An 8,682-nucleotide genomic window follows, 5' to 3' on the forward strand; every position below is an offset into this window, starting at 1 on the left:
AAAATAACTAGGGGCATTTTGGTAATCTTTCATTTTTACCAATTAAACAAATTTTTTAAATCTATCACATCAATCAAATCCTACACTAATTCTCACAAACTTTACCCTCAAATCCACTCTCAATTACCCACAAATCTACTAAAAAAAACAACAACAAAATTACCCTCAAATCCACTCAAATCATCTCCCCCAAATCTCTTGAAAAGAACAGTTTTTTTTTTTTGTTAATTTTCTGGGATAAGTTTCATAGCATATAGGTACAAGAAAAAAAAAAAACATAACATAACAGATAGAGTAGAGTAGCTCCTCTAGTTCTGTCATAAAACATTCAAAAAAACATCACTAGCAGAGTTCAAGGAAAGGCTCTGGTCAACCAGCAAAAATCATTGGTTAACCCACGTGATCGTAGAAGTGACATGATGATGTTCGATTCTAGGAAACATCGGAGTTATTGGTCTCAGAATTGTAGCCACTTGGGGGAGGGGTTGAGGCAGAAGATGCAGAAGCTGAACCTGAACCTGAATCGCCACCACTTTTTTCAAAAACGTTTCGAATAGATTCCCCTGTTTTAGAGATAGTGGAAGACACTGAATCCACAAGGCTGCTAAAAATTTGAGCCTTTATCTGTCCTCTTTTGGGGGGAAGATTCGATTTTTTCTTTTGGGGTGTGCCTGACATTTTCCTTATATAGTTTGGACCCGATCTGTGAAAACAAAGAGAAACAAGTAAAGGAATTACAAACAGAACAACCTCTGTTATAAAAACAGAGTATACAAAACTTCAAAATACAGAAATCTTCGACTACCTGAGTAATAGGTGCTAAGAAATATAAAAGCAGAATAAGCAGAAGAGAAAGAAGAAGGAACAGAAGCAGAGAAGCAGAAGAAGGGGAAAAGAAGAAGAAAGAGAAGTTTGAGGCCAGTGGTGGCAGAGAAGGTGAAAGAAGAATATAATTTATAAATAATGGTGGGGAAGGATGAACCGGGCCGAAATTACTCCAATGTAAAGACCAGTTTAATAAATTATTTCTTCTTTAATTCTTATTATGATTTTTTGTTTAATTTTATTACCATGTTTTGGATATTTTAAATTTGTTTAATTTTTCAGCAGTAAGTTTTTTATTATATTCATAATTGGGATACTATTACAGTGGCAGATGTCATTAAGAAATAAATTACTTTTAATTGATTGTGTCGTTATTCATTTATGATAGATGCTTTTGTATCAACGTTATATAAATATTATAGTAACTTAATTTTAAAAAAACTGAGATTTAAAATAGTGAGACAAATTAAAAAAAAATCTTGATAATAATTTAAATATAAATTATTACCCATTGCAATATTACTTTTATTAAAAGTTATTTAGTCGGTGGTGTTTTTATGATATCTATTGAGTAGTAAACATTTTATTTACTTCGTTGAAATTGTTATGAAAATTATAAATATTTTAAAAAATATACTTTCTAAAACCAATCAAAATTTTAGCTAACCCATTGAACATATATACATATTTAATAGAATTTGTAAGAAATAATATAAAAAGTAATAGATGTGAAGTGTGTGTGAGCGTACAACTTACATATCCACTTCTGAGAAGAGGCCAATTAGAAAGTTCCACGTATATCTATAGTGATGCAAAAGGAAAAAGTTATTCTTTCATCTATCACTTTTCTCATTTACAATATTTTACTTTATTTGATTTCTTCTCACTTTGGCTTGTTTTTTTCTTGCTAATAGTATCTCATTGATAGTATATCTCGGATAAAATCGATAATATATATATATATATATATATATATATATATATATATATATATATATATATATAATTTTTATTTTAATATTTATATCGTTTTCATTTTAAAAAATTTATTAAATAATTTAATAAGTTTATATTATTATTTTAGTATTTATTTTTCTAACTTATTTTTAAAGATATATTTTATCATTTTTAATAATTTAATATTTATTAAATTACTGTTATTTTTATTTTGTTCATATAACTATAAATTTTTTAATATACGAAATTGTAAAACACAAAAATATATATCTTTTTGACATTGGATGATGATTTTTATATTTTCTAAAATATTTAATCGATATTTGAAACAATTATTACTTTATTCAAGAATAAAAATAAAACAAAAAATACTTATCCATTAAATATGATGATAGAGATTTTTTATTATTATTTATACTAATAAATATAGAAAATCAAACTCCTATCTCCCCATTACCAATTTATCTTATTGTGGTACTAAACCCTATTGTGTATCCACCCTATTACGATATTAAGAATGCATTGTCTTAAAAAGAAAGGCACAATTAAAGTTTTAATTATTGAAGAAACAGACTTGACCTTTTTTTGAGAGAAAAGTTGCAATCAATTACATATATGATGAACATTGATACCTTAATGTTACTTAATTTAATTTGTATATTCGTGATAAGGTTGAAAATATTTACTTAGTCATTTCAAAGAAACAAAATGAACGTATAATTTATCATTTTTTGGCTATAAAAATAATTAAAAAAAATAAATTAAATTAAATTTATGATAAAAATTATACTCTATAAAATATAAATAAGTTATACCTTTTACCAAAAAAATAAAAATAAATATATGGACGCAAAACACTAAACCATTTATATTATTTTTTATTAATCAAAACTAGATTAACATATTTATAAGCACAATAAATTTTATCATAAAAAATTTAAGAAACTTTAAAGTGTTTATGCTTCCAAATCTTTTTCATCTATTAAAAGTAAAAGTTGTTAAAAAAAGAACATAAACATTGAATGGAAATACAATGTTTATGAGTAAATAAGTGAAATGTAATTATTGTTAAATGATTATGAATAAATAAATATTTAGATTCAAACACAATGGAAATGATGATGAGATTAGAGGATTATACATAGAAACTTCACATTTGAATTTATGTTTTACAATATTTGTAAAAATTTATTTATTTGAAATACTTTAGTTTGTATAATTGTTTGAACTTATTTAAATTAATATGTTATTTATAAAAAATAATTATTTTTTAATGTGAAATAAACTCTTACGAGTTTTTTAATAGAGTTTATGAAACTCTCACAAGTTTACATAAACTCTCAAGTTCGACAACCTTGCCCATGAGTCCTCTAAATTTAGCATGTGAAGTTAAATCGAGATAACTCCTAGTTGCATTATCAATATTCATATTGAGTCAAATAACATATAAAACTTTCCATCTAAATTATCTTACCTTTTTTAGTCTACATATTGAAAAATTTCAACACAAAAGAATAAGAGACTAGATTACTCATATGTTTCTTAATCTATTTTCAATCATAATTAACTCCTTAATTTGAAAAATAACTAAAGGAAAAGTAATTAGATTGACAAATATTCTATAATTTATTATCCACTTAATCATCTAGATAAGCGCAATAATGACAACCACGTTAATCACTTTAAACAAATAACTACAACCAGTCTTCATAAAGTGAACAATCAAGTTAAAAAAAAAATTACAAATTCTGAAATTTTTCTTTCAACCATATAAGCACAATGCAATAGAACAATGAAGGAAAAAACGAACTAGAGATTTCACATCATTTTCTCATAGAATACATAGAAATAAAACCATTTTTTTTTAAATTCCCAAATCAATAGGTAAATGACTAGATCATAACTTGTAAAAAAACAAAGTTTTAGCTAATGATACATCATCTAACCAAATCAAGTTCGCCCAATTCATAAGTTCCATACCAAAAGAGTGAAAAAATGGTAACCTTTTTAGGAAACACACCCGTGTTGTACAAAATCCATCAAACACATCCTTATGAAGAAAAATCATATAAACTAACAACAAAAGAGGAAAAGTTTCGGTGAGTACCTGTCCAGGTCAAACTAATGATAAAGTATAACTTTACTTTGACAAAAAAAAAAAGAATTCTAGTCAATTTAGATAAACAACTGTCAAAACACTAACAATAATTTCAAAAACTAATACAATCACTCTTACCGAGTATCCAAAAAGTATTTACAAAAACATATGCATCCTTAATACCATGTGATGACAATTCAAAAAACATATATTTATAATACTTACACCTAAGAAATCAAATATTCATGAGTTTTATCTAAAACATTTTTGCCATATATATAAACTCTCAAGCTAAACATAAGATATAGACTTTATTCTTCACATATTAATATCTTACAAACTACAACTCACCTTAAAAACCACACAGAATCTACGTTTTTATGTATCTTATGTTCAAACAAAATTTCAAACTATTATTCGCTTTCAAGAAAAACCTTAATAATCCATTTATAAATATAAAAACTATAAGTCAACCAATCAACAAAAAATATATGTTTATACTCGTTAATAATCACAATGAGATATTTTTATAACAATAATTGCAATGGTCATGTAATTTTTTTTTAATAATTATTAAAAAGTGTTTGTGAATTATTATTGGTTAAGAATATTTCTAATCACTATTTATTTTATTAGTTATATAAATATCCTAATATAAATTATAAAAAATACATGATTTACATATTTCCTTCTCCTCGATCTATATTTCAGAATGTTTTGGTCAATTATTTTTCTTGATAGTCATTTTAGTGTTGTGTATCTTTTTTTTTTTTCATGATCGCAGTGGTATGTATATCAGTATGGATATTTTTCTCTCTTTTTAGTTAAAGCAAATTATTATTTGTTATATGAATAAGAAAATAGATTATAACAGTTTATTAAGAATAAAACACTATTTGTCGAGTATTAGAACTGAACAGTAATTAAGACAGGGTGAGTGACTTTAGAATTGATAGAAAAAAGTAATTTAACAATTTTTTAATCTGGTAAGGAGAAAAAATAAACTATTCAAATTACCACCTATATCAATTATATAAGATGGTTATGCAGGAAAAATATTTTTCACATTATGTATTAACCTAGTACCGTTTATATCTGTTTCTTTGAACTACAAAAGTTAGTAGACCAGCCTTTTATGTTAATAAAAATGCAAATATAAATTACTAAAAGTTTAATACTGTTTAATTTCCTCATTCAATTCATAATAATAAATAAATATGTCGATATATTTAACATAAAAATCTATCAATATTACCAAATAATTAAACATCGTTTGTTAAATCTTACACTCATAAAAAATATGTCTATTACAATTAAAATCAAATGTTAAAGATAATATGACAGTAGGAAGAGTCCTAAATCTATATACAAACTCAACATGCAGCATATAAATAATAATATATAATGATCTTGTTTTCAAAATGTGTTTTGTATAATTTATGAAAACAAGATAAAACATCTTTCAAATATGAAAATTATATGATAGTTATCTTTAAAACTTTATTTATATAATTTCTTATAGCGTTGTACATAACTTTTACAAAAATAAAATACTTTATAATTTGGTTAAATGACAATATATATATATATATATATATATATATATATATATATATATATATATAATAGTAATTTAAATATGAAAAATATATTTAATCTTGATACATATTAATAAATAAATAAATAACTCATCAATTACCAAATCACACTCCTCCCTCTCTCTAATTCATTGAATCAATAGAAAAAAAAACATATATATAATGATAATTAAAAATCAAATTTCTATACATAAAAGCTAAATAGTTGAAATATTGCGAGACCGACTTAGTATTACGTTTCCTTACCAATTCCCTTATAGTGTGAATCCAAATGGAAAAGGTGTTCTTTTTTTCTTTTCACCATTTTCATCTATACAGGAGAAAGTGTTAGTCTGTTGATGTGAACACTTAACACATATATTTCTAGAACCATTTGACTTTAAACTACAAAGGATAAAGAGATAAGAAGGTGTTTAAACCAGAAATTAAAATATAAATTATTCAGATAAAATAAAGAAGGACAAGCCAACAACTAATTCATGCTGCTATAGTATTTGTTCATGTTGAAGTCTATATCGATCAAATTTAAAACTAATTTATAATATATAAATATCAACAAATCTTATCTTTTAAATCGATTTTATGAAATTAAATTAGGTTTAAAAATTTACTTCAAACATGATCTAATCAAACAAGTTTTAGAAATCGTAGTATTTGGAACTCTCAAATTCTCTGTAAGAAACATGTTATATAGAAGTGAACGATGTGTGACCATGTGATCAACATGATCTGAAATTCTCAATCAGTTTGTTTTCTTGAGTGATGATGGAATATTTGACTTGATTTCGTTAAAGGATTGGCGGCTACGTTGGTAAGTGACTGAGGAGACTGATCAATGCACAGTCAACTTTCTTTATTCAAAACCTAGCAAGCTGTAATTTGTGGCTGTCTCCCAATATCACAGTAACTTATGCTGTGTTCGGATGGTGAGATTTGGAGGAGATAACTTGGGAAGATGATTTGAATGAATTTGAAGGTAATTTTGTTATTATTTTTTTGAGTGGATTTGTGGGTAATTGAAAGTGAATTTGAGGGTAAAGTTTGTGAGAATTAGTGTGGAATTTGATTGATGCGACATATTTAAAAAAATAATTTAGTTAGTAGAAATTAAAGATTATTAAAATGCCCCTAATTATTAAAGTGATATAAAATATTATTTATTAATTTTATATTTAATTATAAAAATGTTTATAAGGAGTAAAACATGAAAAATAATAATTAAAATTAATTTTTAAAAAGTAACAATAATGAAATTTAGTAAAATAAATTTATTTTTAAATGTTAATAGAGATTGTGAATTTGACTCCACTGATCTTCCGAAATCTCTAATTAACATAATAAAACCCTTTAGCCTTCTTATTAAACTAGTTAAACATAAACGAAAAATTTAAAACAAAAAGCTTAATACAAACCATTGAATTGCTAATTGAAGAAATAAGTAATAAAATTAATTAATAAACATTTGAAGTCAAATAGTATAAAATAATAAAATTGGTAAATTAATTAATAAGGGAAGAAGGGAGAAAAAAGTTACTTGTGTGATGTGTGTGTTGGGTAATGTTTGCAGTAATAATCAGAGGCAAACATGACAATTGGAACCGATTACTACGTTTAGCTCAATTTCTTCTTTGCAGTGGATCTGGATAGAGCACTTTTGGAACCCAATATCCAACTATCAAATAACCTAATTTTTTTAAGTGGTATACAGAGGGCAAACATGATAATTGCTTCAATTCATCGCAAATCATCTCATTTGTGTGAGTGATAAAAAAATCCGATATCCCACAAATCCGCTTAATTCCATCCACGTAAATCCTCGAAACCGAACAACACTCGTGTTGTATTTCATCGCTCGCATTCGCCTCTGAACAGTAAAATCTGTTCAAGCGAACACTGCGTTAATGATCACGGCTAAGCAACTGATTAATAATCTCTTAAAACAGTAACTTCATTTTTTTCTCAGAAGACAAATGGAATATTATTTTTACAAAAATGATTGAATAACAAAAACAATTAAGAAGAAGAGATGTTAGCATAGAGATGGACGAAGAACAAAATATTGGTTCTTTAAGTCTTGTTTACTTGAGTGGATTTGAGAGAGAGTAATTGAGAAGATTTGAAGATAATATTTTTGTTGTTTATTTGAATAGATTTGGAAATAAATGAAAGTGAATTTGAAAGTAATTTTTTTTAATCTGTCATATAAATTAAATCCTACACTAATTCTCATAAACTTTACTTCCAAATTCACCTTAGTTTATCCCAAATTCATTCAGATAACCAATAAGAGACAAGGTGCATGTTCTTTAAAGAAGAAAAAAGAAATCGGTTTGCTTCTTTATAATCTTTTTGAGCAAATTATATTCTTTGGCCATTTAGTTAGATAGACATTATAATGGTAAAATGTTGTTAGATAGAATATAAGTTATTTAAATATACACATTAGAGGTTTTATTTTTTATATTTTTAAAAGTTATAAAAGTTTACTATTTTTTTACTTATTTTATTTTTTTTAAGGTAAATATGAATGCGTATTCTCCTATCATTTTATAAATAAGATATTTTTTTTAATTTCCATTAAAATTTTATATTTTAGTTTTCCAACTTATAATATTTCTACCATATAATAATTTATTGTATAATACATAATAAACAAAATATAAAAAATGGGAAATTTGATTAACAAACTTCGGATACAAAAATAATGTATCCTACTTGAAAAAAATATATTCACCTATTATCTACTAATATTTTAAAAAAATATTTTATAAATTTTTATAATAAAAATAAATAATATTACAAAAAAAATAAAAAATATAATATTAATTAAATAAATATAAATTAAAATTTAATTTTAACACATTTTATTTTAATAAAATATAAAATTAATTTTAATTTAATTTATTTTAATAAAATATAAATTAAATTATTATTTTTATTTTTTACAAATAATTGATACTCGCAAATACGGGTAATATGATATGTATATTGGATCTGTTTATAAGTGAGTATTAAAATACCCGTTATCCCTATCCATGGGTACCAACAATCTATTACGGGTTATATCCACAAATACCAATGGATACGGGTATTTTTTTTATCCCTAGTAACACTCCAAAAAGTAACAGTCTAAATTTTTTTACTGAAATTTATATGATTTTATCAAAGAAAAATTCACAAGATAAAGTGTATTTTTTTAATAAC

Source organism: Vigna radiata, chromosome 4 (assembly GCF_000741045.1).
Source record: "Vigna radiata var. radiata cultivar VC1973A chromosome 4, Vradiata_ver6, whole genome shotgun sequence".
Taxonomy (NCBI): Eukaryota; Viridiplantae; Streptophyta; class Magnoliopsida; order Fabales; family Fabaceae; genus Vigna; species Vigna radiata.